This window comes from Chenopodium quinoa, unplaced genomic scaffold (assembly GCF_001683475.1).
Source record: "Chenopodium quinoa cultivar QQ74 unplaced genomic scaffold, ASM168347v1, whole genome shotgun sequence".
Classification (NCBI taxonomy): Eukaryota; Viridiplantae; Streptophyta; class Magnoliopsida; order Caryophyllales; family Amaranthaceae; genus Chenopodium; species Chenopodium quinoa.
In genome coordinates, this window is record NW_018745067.1 from 63280 (window position 1) to 75785 (window position 12506).

Sequence of the window (12506 nt, forward strand, 5' to 3'; positions counted from 1 at the left end):
TTACTGAACCATGACATACATTAAAGGGATTTGATCCTAAGCTTTATACTTTGATTTTCCCTTTATCTCTAGACCCAGCCGCAAGAGAGTGGTACTATGGGCTAGATGCGAAATTCAAGACAACATGGGAAGATGTAGTTTTGCCTTTCATCACCCAATATGAGAATAACGTAGAGTTCAAATCGACTCTACGTGAACTCGAAATGCTTAAGCAAGGCGGCGATGAAGGTTTCCTTGCTTTCTATGGTAGATGGCGAGAAAAGGCTGCTCACCTTGCCTAAAGGCCACCAAAACTCGAGTTAATACAAAATTTCATTGACAATTGTCATGAAAAGTACAACAAACATCTGTGGTAGCTTGGTTTAGAAACTTTTCAAAAGGTCAATTATGTGGCTACTAGGATTGAAGATGATCTTGCTAAAGAAAAAGTAAATAGGCCTCATCATTATCAACCTAAGAATAACTACAAGAAGGGAAATGATGATACTTCATCCTCTATTGATGTATTTGCGACTTCTACGCAATATAATAGCACAAATCAGTATCACAATAATGATCCTCGAAGACGATGGACAAAAGAAAGAAAATTTACACAATTTCCTGTGAGTTACAAAGAATTGTTAGAAAATTAAGTGAAAAAGGTTTACTTACACCAATAGGGCCAACGCCACCCAATCCACCAGAAAAAAAAAGATACGCTCAATGGGATGGAAATGCCTATTGTGCCTATCATTGAGGTGTTAGGCATGATACTCAATGTTGCTTTGTCCTAAAGCACAATATTCAAGATCTAGTAGATGATGGGAGAATTCCCACGCCTAAACCCAACAACAATGTATCCCCATTAGGGACATTTCACATTGATGAGGATCATGTGGGAAGTGATACGTTCAATCCTTTGGACTACAGCACACCCATAGGGTAGCCTCTAACCACAACACTCATAGGGGAAACTAATGAAGTGTGTGTGTTATGGGATGACGACTTTCAAAACTTATATGTCTCTAAGTACGCCGCCGTCCCACCTCCACCTTGTCTACAAAATGAGACAAGTGGGGTACTTGATTGGGATCATTTCTTGGGGAAATCATAAGACTTATCAAATCTCTCCTTGGATAAACAATGACATCAAGCACAACTCATGGAACATCTTGAAATGGAGGCGCGCTCAAAGCCTCTAGAAGAAAGTTGGTTCACGAGTCCTAAAACTAGCCCAAATGAGATAGATCATCTAACTCGTTCTGGGAAAGTTTATCAAGCACCACCAAATGGATCTTCGACCACTCAAAATCAAACTCAAGGTCAAGTTCAAAATTCAATACCACCTCCACTTGAGGTGGAAGATCCATTGGTCAAACAACTTCGCCAATCCAAGGCGAATGTTAGAATTTGGGAACTCCTAAGAACATAGGAATTCTCTTATGAATGCTCTAACGGCTATGTCTATAAGTACGGACACAACTCCCCAGGATCTCGTTAGCTTGCTTGCTAGCGAGAAATCTGACAAATCAATCATCTTTACTAGTGATGATTTGCCTTCAAAAGACACTACCCACAATAACGTACTATACTTAACTTTGGGGTGTAAGGGATACACAATCACTTACTTTAGTGGACAATAGGTCAGCTGTAAATATGTGCCCATTACAAACTGTGAAACACTTAGGCCTTAATCCAGAAAAAGAATTCCAATCAATAACCAAAACATTAGGGCCTATGACAACTCGAGGAGATCGGTGCGTGGAACTGTTAGGCTACCATTTACCACAGGCCCAATACAAAAGATGGTTGAATTTCATGTCATGGACATTAAACCTACGTTCAACCTTCTTCTTGGACGTTCTTAGGTACATAAGCTTGGTGAAATACCATCCTCGCTTCATCAAATGATTAGGTTGAACTATCAAGGTCTTCCTATGACTATACATGCTTCTCCTCTCAAAATAGCAATAAATGATCAATCACTTCTAGAAATAAACCATGATAATGATGAAGAGGACATGTGGGGATTCGCCGCGGAGGCAATTTGTGCACTAGAAATAGAGGAAAGCCTTGAAAAACCATTCAAGCTTGATCCATATTCCACCCCAATAGTAAACAATATCTTATTTAAGAGTTGTTACTTTCCTGGGATGCCTTTGGGAATAGGAATTTAGAAATCTCTTTTACTTCCTATCCCAAAGAAATGCTTCTGTAGGCGTCGTTTGAAGTGCGCCTACGTTAAAAGCATAGGTGAGTATGCTTGGCACTCATAGGAAGTGGGAATTGACATATACGATTAGGGAAAAGGAAAGTAGGGAGTCGCCAACAAGTTTGTAAGGAACTTGTAAACCGTCCACGGATCATAAAAAGGCAACCACGAATAAGGGACAACAAAGGCAACAACGATTGACCCGTGAAGGTTACACCCCATTCATAATCCATGAGATTACTAACTCCATATGGTTCGGAACCACGAAAGGAGGATCGGGGATGATGGTACGAAGTGAGTCATGGAGTCACATTCGCCCGTATTGGCCTCTACTCGATTCTTATAGTGAAAAATGATTCTTGCGATCTCAAAGGCATGCAAACAAAGATTCAATTTACTCCAAACTAATATTATTCTAAACTGGTTGAATATTAATGCAACACATAATTCTAAAATATCGTGATCACTTCAATTACAACAAGATTAAAAAGGAACCTAAACCGGTTGTCCAAATTATCTTATTAGGCGTGGTTTTCAATTACATATTCCCTTTAAACATGCAATATGGTGATCAATAAAAAAATATAATAGAACAACATTAATATTAAAACCAAATTAATCACAATTCCAACAACATAAAATCGTTAGAAAAATAATAGAAATAAAAGGAGCATGATCCTTACTTCGATTCTGTTTGTTTGCAACTACAAAATAATAAACGAATTAGTAGCTTCAAGGAAATAAATAAACAATAACTAAATTAAATTAAATAAAATAAAGTTGATTTTGGGGCAAACCCTCAAACAGTTCTACCTTTCACGCCATGGTTTAAGGACAGAACCTCGAGTAAAATATGGACTCCTTTGAGTGCTTGAAGAAGGAATTTTGAAGTGAAAAGGGTAGGCTAGTGTTTAGGCTAAAGCATAGAAGAGAGAAAATAAAATTAGAGAATTACTCGGTGCCCCGTTCATCAGAAATGAGGGGGTATTTATAGGGAAAATGTGCTGAGGGAGCACACGGAACCCTAAAATGATAAAACCCTAAAAAAGTATCCCGTGACACGGTCAGACTGTACCGTCAGACGGTACACTTTCCCGTGACACGGTATAGTTTTGGATCAGTGACACGGGAAATTTTCAGAAAACGGGATGAAAAACGCGTTAAGGGTTTACGCGGAAAGGACACGGAACGTCCCGTGTCACGGCAGACCTCCCGTGTCACGGGAAGTCCCACCGTCAGACGGGGAGGATTCCCGTGACACGGTGGCAGTCTGCCGTGGCGCGGGAACTTCCAGTCCATTTTTCCGTCTAAATTCATTTTTAACCCTAATTTCTTTCGGCTTTTTAAGTGCCGATTGATAATTTCGGGCTTTTTCTGGCTTTTATTATTCGGGCTAAAATAAGAAAATAATTAAATAAATATAAATAAAGAGGTTTGGGCCAAAAATAATAAAATAAAAAAAGGTTTGGGTTTAAAATAAGTTGGGCTGAAATTAAAACTATGCTTTTACCAAACATCAAGACTAAACCAATGGACTGTTCAAAAGTATGATTTTAATAAAATACGATTTTTTACGTACTCTCGGGATTAAATACTAAACCCGACCAATAGTGGCGGTGAAAGGTTATTTATCATCGGGTTTGGTTTTGGGGAGACATTTTTAGGTGTCTACAGCTTCTCTTTTGGATTGGGATATAAACCAACTAAAGAATAACTAGAGTCTCACGATGCTAAAATCAAAGCACGTAGAGACAACAATAAGAAAGGGATAATCACTTTACTCCTATCTTACAATCAAACCCTTAATGGACAATTCATTAGGGAGGGAGAAGATTACCCATGTTATGACTTTCCAGAACCTTTACTTCTAGAAGGTGTCAAGAAGCTTGAATTCGAAATATTCCACGATTTCTACTTCTTGAATGATGATTTTGACATCGTTCAATCAAAACACCCAACTCCAAGGTGCTATGATGGGAAAGCATTCAACTTGCTATTTGGACTAGAGCAAAACCATGTTGCTACAATGACTAATCAGAACTCCATCCAAGATGAAGCTTTTGACCCAACCTCATTTATCACCTCTTTTAATGAAACCTTCGAGCATGGATGAAGGAAGTCTTTCAAATGGACTAACCATAAAGGTGATAAGCTGGTAATCATCACAGGCAAAGGGAAGATGTTTAAGGAAATTGACGATGAGTTTAGTTTAGACTTTAAGGAAGCTGAAAGTTTGAGCCTTGTGGCCATTACCGAGTCTTCATTTTCTAGTTATAAGGACGAAGATCCCAAAAAGGATACTTATTTTGATGTACTTTATTTTCAATTCAATAATATGAGCTCTATTTCCAAGTATATGCCTTCTCTTGAATCTTTTGAATGCTATAACAATCAATCTAATGAAGATGATAATATTACAAATTGGTTGAATTAATGAACGAACAAGAACAAAAGAACCCTATAATTGAATAAACTGAAACAATTAATATAGGAACTAATGAGAACAAAAGGTAAGTCAAAATCGACTTAACTTTAAATCCAGAGTAGCGATCGATCCTCATATCGACGCTCAAAGAATTCGAAGACGTGTTCACTTGGTCATACAAGGACATGCCTGGAATAGATAGGGAAATCGCGGAACATACCTGTAGACACCCATTTGTGTCTTCCCAAAACCAAACCCAGTAATGAGTGCCTTTCGCGTCGAATCATAATCGAATGAGGTGAAAGTGTGGAAAGTCTAGTGTTGCGGTTAGTTTTTATTTCTTTTCTTTCTCTATTTTTGAAAACCTATTTTGAGAAAACAGTCAATCTAGTTTGGTTTGGTCCATGGCAAGGGTCCAATAATGATGTAGTTGGGTCGGGTTCGAAAAAAGATTTCCAACGATATATTATAAGCCCAATTCCGATGAATAATGAGGAAGTTATGGACAAATTACTAAACTAGGCCCGGTTTGATATTTATATGCGGCCTAATGATCTAGAGGAGGGCCTAATATTGATTTATCGTTCCTAATGCAATTAGAATTGATTATAGTCTTCTAGATTCTTTTAGAAGGTTCTTTTGAATCCTAATTTAATTAGCATTGATAAATTGACTTTAGTTGACTTTTAAGAGTTTTAATCAGAATAAAAGAAGTGTTTTTAAGGAAAATATGATTTTGCCCTCTCTTACGGTTAAATTTTATCAAAATAAGAAAAGGTGTGGAAAATTATTTCCAGCGCCATACGACAGCTCTGTTACCTGGCGACAGGTCTGGCATTTGGCGACAACGTCATGTTTTATTCTTTTCGAAACTCTAATTCGTTTTTTTATTATATCTGGCTGATTTCCTCTATAAAGAGCCTCCTAAAAACTCCGTTTTCCATCACCAATTCTCATCAAGAATCTCTTGATTACTCTCTCTCTTTTCTAAACTAGCCTTTTGCATACAAAATTCCGCATTCACAAGATCTAGAAACACCTAGCCAAGTTCGAAGTTGCCTTCGCCCTAGACGTGAAAGGTTTTAATTTCTGAGGGTTTGGTCCCAAATCTCTCTTTCAATTATTTAATTTAATTGTTTATTTTATATTTTTCTTGAAGTTACTAACGCATGTATTTTGTTATTAGAAAGAGGTACGGAGCATCCAAGTAAGTGCTTTAATTGATTTATTGATGATATAGAAATCATGTTTAGATTGTTATGATGATTCCTAGTGTCATGTTAGGATGTTTTATTGTTCCATAGTATCATGTTTAGGGTAACAACTACAATTTCTAATATCAAATAATGTCAATTATGATTTCTATGATGCCTTTTATTGTCTTTCCTAATATCATGTTAGTATCATGTTAGGGTTAAAACTTTGATCTTTGATGTTTAGTGACATGATAGGGTTTGTTATTAATCTTGTTAGTATATATCATGCCAAGGATCTTGCTATGCTTTAACATGATTATTTTAATTATGATTGTTATTATAATTATAATGATAGTTATGATTATAATTATTTGGATTATGATTATTATTATGTTTCTTGATTATATTTATTGTTATATAAAAGACTTGTTATCTACATAACGGGTCTCTTTGATCCAAGAGACGGTTTCTTATTGATAACCGGTCTTAAACTTCAAAAATGTGATAGTAAAAATATTTGAAAGACCTATTATCTAAGATAACCGGTCTCTTGCGTTTTTTTAAATTTATTTTTTTTAAAAAAAGAATAGTTAGAGACCCATGGTATAAGAAAACAGGTCTCTCTTTTTTTTAAGGAAAATTTTTTTTTAAAAAAAATCGGAGAGACCTGTTATACCACTTAACAGGTCTCCGCCCCTTATTTACAAAAATTAAAAAAATAAAACCCTAATTGCTTCAACTTTCCTCAGTTCATTTCCGCGCCTCCATCTTTTCTCCCCCTTCTTCTCCATCCTCTCTTTCCTCCATTCTTTCTTCTTTAAGGCAATAATTCCTGTAAGCACATAGCACATCCACAAGATTTTTAGGGGTTTTTTTGTGGATGATCTTATCTCCAATCTCATTTTATTATTCTCGATTTCTTTGTATTTGTTCGATTCAGTTTGATTTTGGTTCGAAAACTCAATCTCTTCGATTCAGATTTCTTTTGTTTGAAAATAATCAATTTGCTTCGTTGTGGTTTTGTTCGGAAATTCGATTTAGTTGATTTGGTTTGATTTTGTTATTTCTTTCGTTAAACCGACTAGATCGAGCATGCAAGGCACGGAGAAGGCTGGTTCCTCTTCTATTTCTTTTTTTTTTTTTTTTATGAATTTTGTTCTTGATTTTGTTATTTCTTCTTGAATTTTTCATGCCAATTTCAAGATTTATAAAATTTTACTAACATCTTCCTTTTTTTCCTCAATTTTTCGTCTTTTAATTCAATTTTTATTTTGATATATTTTTACATTTTGCTGCTAGATTTTGCTTCATTAGTTGATAATGGGATTTCTGTAAGTTTTTAGTCTTATCTTTAATTTTTCTTTAAATATTTCTTTTTTAAAATTTTATTTAGTCTTGGGGTTTTTTGAATTAAGGTTGTCACTTGTGAGTATCATGTGGAGATTCTTTGCTTTGATTTTATGTTTAGTCATCATTTTAACAAAATTTTACTTTAGATCTCTTATTTCATTAGTTATAAGTTTTTCATTATATTAGTTATAAGAGATTTAGGGTTTAGAGTGATTTACAGTTTTTTTCCTTGTTTAATTGTTATAGCATTTTAACAAAATTGTTTTGATTTATTGTTCAGGAGGTTAATTTATGTTTTTGTAACTTTTTTTTATGTCTTTGTATTTGTGGTTTCAGGTAAAGATCTACAAGTTTGAAGTGAAGAAATTTATAATTGAAAATCTTTGAAGCTTGAAGAGTTGAAGTTAACATTTACAGTGTTTTTTTAGTGTTGGATTTCATTGATATTTGTATTAAGTTTGTAATTTTGAGGTATATATGAAATTTAATAATTATTTGTATTCCGTACGTATTCGATAATCTTAAAAATAAAAATACAGTAAGTTATATTTTAGAATTAAAATAATTTTTTTTTAAAATGAGGCCAATGAGACCTGTTTAGTTAAATAAGCGATCTCATTTTTTCTGAAAAATGAGACTACCTATTTTAAATAGGCGGTCTAATTTTTTTATAAAATGAGAATGCCTATCTTAGTTAGGCGGTCTCATTTTTTTCCGCCTCTAAGGCAGTCTCTTTGGCCAATTTGGACGGGTCTCTTTGGCCAATTTTGTAGTAGTGTGACTCAACAATACACTTTACTTTTATAACTCAGCCATACCGCAACATGAATACATTTCAAATTTACAAATCAAATCTTCGCTATTGTGGTTTGTTGAAGGTAGAAATCCTAACACATGTCTCCAAAATCTAGAAGCAGAGGATGGCATTGGCAAAGACATACAGGGAAATATTAAACAGTATACAATATCCCAAGAAACAAAGCTGAAGTTCACTTATCACTTTAGCAAAGCATTACATGGAACACATTAGAGCGAACCAAATCTAACCAATAAACATAAGAAGGACATTGGGAAGATCTAGCAATACAGCAATTGGCCTTACAATAATCAAATAAACAAAATACCTTAATATGCAAGCACTATCATAATATCAAGTGGGATGAATAGTCATAAAACAATAAAAGTACTCAATAAGAAAGTATATGATAATAATACATTGTTCTTCAGGCACATTGACCCAATAAAATCAAAAACCAAGCACTTAGGTTTCTGAAGTTAACATAGCCTCCAAGTAATTAAATATAAAAAGCAAATTACCTCATCTGCTTCACCCTCATCCTCAAATGATTCATCATCCTCATCGTCATTTTCATCATCCTCAGTTTGTCATCCTCCACATTCTTTTTGGCATCTTTGCTAGGCTCCACAATCTTCACCTTTGACGTACCTTCTGCCTTTTCAAATTTCAAACCTGCATTGGGTTTGGACCTTGAAGGCTTTAAATCATTTGCTTCGGGCTTTCCTAAGTCAGCAAAATTTTCTAAGTATAAGCAGTTTTTCACATAGAGTAGGTTATAACATTTTAAATAGGAGGACTCAATACATATTACCATTGTTCAAGGCTTCAATTGGCACAAGCTCCTCAAGATCATCCTCTGAATATTAAAATATGAGACAGAAGGTATGGAAACTCATACTGAAGGTGAAATTCTTACCAGATACATCCTCATCAGTGGATGTAAATGACAGACAAGGTCAAGGAGGATACAAGAAAGCACACTATGATTATTGCAACAGGATATACCACTATGAATAATCAAAAGAAAAATTGAAGCCAAAATAAGGAAGAAAATCAAAATTGAATATGATCTTGGAAGCTATAAAGGATATGATTTAGAATCATCAACTCTATATCCAATAATGTGTACACTTCCTTGTTTCAAATCATGAGACAGGTCAAACTCATCTTCAAATATTAGATCAAGAGTTACTTGAGGAATCCTTTCAAGGGAAAGCATTCCAGCAATAAACTTTTGACCATTCTTATGAACATAAAGGCGAATATAATCATTTCCTTTGTCCTTCTTGATCTCCCCAATACAGACCTACCAAAAGGATCAAGCAATGAAATATTACAAAAATTGATGTCAGACAAACATACAGTGAAGTTGAGAAAGACAAAAATCTCCTATTTCATCTGCGATAGATGCAACATCTTGCCTCTACCAAGGGTTCACCTTCAGGGAGCCTCCACTTTTTATCTCAGCACCTGCATATATTGAACAAGTAATACAGTAAGTAATGACTTTGTAGCTCAACTAAAAAAAAGGCCAAAAGGGAATAATTCCGAACTCCATTCCTTCAACGTGTGTAGATCACAATTCACAATTACATACACAACAATGACATTTCCTTTGTTTCTTTTTCTTTTTTTTCATTTGTTTCATAAAACAAGTCATTTTAGCATATAATAATAATTTAGGAACAACAATATTTTATGCACATATACATATTTTTACTATCCTAAATTACCGGTTAACATCCATATGGTTTTACAAGAATAAAGATACCAAAAGATACTAGACCAATTGATTTATATGTATGACTAAGGTCCTATACTCTACAATAAACTCTAGACTTTACAGAAAATTCTTAAAATTTACTAAAGCATAAATAAAGGGAGAGATAGAACTTTATAGTAATTAAGTAAACCTGAGGTGAAATTGCAGAATTCTATGTATTAACAAGAATAAATGGGAAAAATTTAAGTTGGAAATAACAATGTTACAAAGGACTATGATATTATCATAAGAACATTAATTTCTTATTAAACATAAAAAATACTCCCTCCTTTTTTTTTATTTGCATTACTTCCCTTTTATGGTTGTTTTTTTTTAAATGCATCACTTTTATATTTGGTAACTTTATACTATATTTTTGTCATTTATTTCTCTTACTTTAAACTCCATTCAAATTATTTCATCATTTCTCTCTCTTCCATAGTCCCCACTTAAATAATAAAATATCTATCATCTCTCACTTTCTTTCTCTTTCACAGTCCCCATCTTAATTTTACTATAATAATTTATTCACATACTCACAATATTATATTATTATTCTAAAACTCCGTGCAATCCCAAGTGATGAAAATAAAAAAAAAAAAAAAAAAAAAAAAGAGAGAGAAATTTTTTTAAAAAAATTAAATAATAATTTTTTTAAAAAAAAGAAGCAAGAAACCCATAACATTGTCAAAGATAAAATTAGAATAAACTTGAAGGAAAACTAACTATATGTACCAAAAATAATTGCAAAAAAGAGAACATAGCTTAAAAAAAAAAAAAAAAAAACTAAAAGTAGATAATGAAACCTAGTACTAAATATACCAAAAATTTGCAAGATCCTACTTCAATTAGACAAATAAGTTACTAGTTACAAGAATTTAAAATAGGGAAATTCTCTTTGGTGACCATTTACATTTTCCATTTCTCTTTGGTAGACTTAAAAAAAAAAAAAAAAAAAAAAAAACTTGTTATCTCCTGTAAGGGCTGTAACCATGTACTAGTATGTATTCTCTTAAATAAGGTTATTGAGGTAAAAAAAAAAAAAGGATAATAAGCCTAATAGTCTGACCATGGTTAACATAAAATGTATTTGTTTACAAGAACGCATTTAATACCCACCCACCAAACATAAGTACGTAACTATTCTGCTCTTTGAACTACCCCTGCAAAGTGTTGAAAATTTCTTCTCTTTCACTGTAGTTTTCTTCGATAAATGGTAAATCAAATTTTATTCTCTCTCTTTCACTCGCATTTCATCTTCCGCCTTCCATTACGGATCAATCCTGAACTACAAAGGTTGATTTCAATGGGTAGGAGATTGGAGGTGGCAGATTTGTGGTACTTTGGGGTTTATGTCGAACGATCGAAATTGTGGTGATTGGGAAATTTCAGTCTAATGGCTTGGTCCTATATTTCTTCTTTGCACCCAATTACATGAATATACTATATTTTCTTAAGTCTGAAATACGAACATATGCACATTTCCTAGGGTGGCAATTGCAAACCTTCATCTTCACCCACTGCCATTGAAAGCAAGGAAGAATAAGTAACAAGGCTACAATAGGAGGGCAATAAGCAAATTAAAAGGAAAGGAGAAATAGATTAATAGAACGGCCTGTTAAGAGCTTTTTATAACCTATCACAGCTTGGACTTTTGGCGGGGGAACCTATAATCATTCTCTCTCACCTTACACCAAAAATCATTCTCCTCTCCCTCTTTAACCTAATTTCTAGCCTCCTTATTCTTCCATAATAATTCCCCTAAGCGCTCCAAGGAGTCCATACTTAACCCAAGGTTCCGTCCTTAAACCAAGGCGTGAAAGGTACAAATAACTGAGGGTTTGGACCAAATCAACTCTACTTTTTATTTAATTTAATTTAATTTTCATTTACTTTATATATTTTTATTGAAGTTACTAACAGTTTATTCAAGATGTAGCAATTTAAAGGAACGTGCGGAATGTGAGTAATTAATTAATTTAATTACTCTTATTTTATTTTAATATTGCTAGTATCATGATTAGGGTTATTTTATATTTGATTTGACTAACGCTATTATTGTTAAATTGCTTCCAATATTAATGTTTATTCTATTGTTATTATGATCACTATATTGCATGTTTAAAGGGAATATGTAATTGAAAATCACGCCTAATAAGATAATTTGGACGACCGGTTTAGGTTCCTTTTTCATCTTGTTATTAATTAAAGTGATCACTAATATTTTAGAATTATATGTTGCATTAATATTCAACCAATTTAGCCTAATAATAGTTTGGAGCAAATTGAATATTTTATTTGCATGCCTTTGAGATCGCAGGAATCAATTTTCACTATAAGAATCGAGTAGAGCCCAATACGGGCGAATGTGACTCCATGACTCACTTCGTACCATCATCCCTGATCCTCCTTTCGTGGTTCCGAATCATATGGAGTTAGTAATCTCATGGATTATGAATGGGGTGTAACCTTCACGGGTCAATCGTTGTTGCCTTCGTTGTCCCTTATTCGTGGTTGCCTTAAATGATCCGTGAACGGTTTACAAGTTCCTTAAAAAACTTGTTGGCGGCTCCCTACTTTCCTTGTCCCTAATCGTATTATGTCACTTCCCACTTCCTATGAGTGCCAAGAATATTCACACATGCTTTAACGTAGGCGCACTTCGAACGACGCCTACAATTTGGCGACTCCACTGGGGACGATTCTTGGTTATTTATCGATTTGAGTGATCGGTATATAATTAAGATGAGTGGATGAGACTTGAAGATTCTTGAAAAATATTC

General features: G+C 34.0%; 1 long non-coding RNA gene across 1 annotated transcript; it reads right to left on the bottom strand.

The window, feature by feature from the left end:
* Positions 1-6528: 6528 nt before the first annotated feature.
* LOC110709401 lies at positions 6529-9552 on the bottom strand. Its single transcript, XR_002508927.1, has 2 exons — positions 8773-9552; positions 6529-8684 (listed from the first exon to the last, which is right to left on the bottom strand). It is a non-coding gene; the product is annotated as an uncharacterized LOC110709401 (long non-coding RNA).
* Between the last annotated feature and the right edge of the window lie 2954 nt (positions 9553-12506).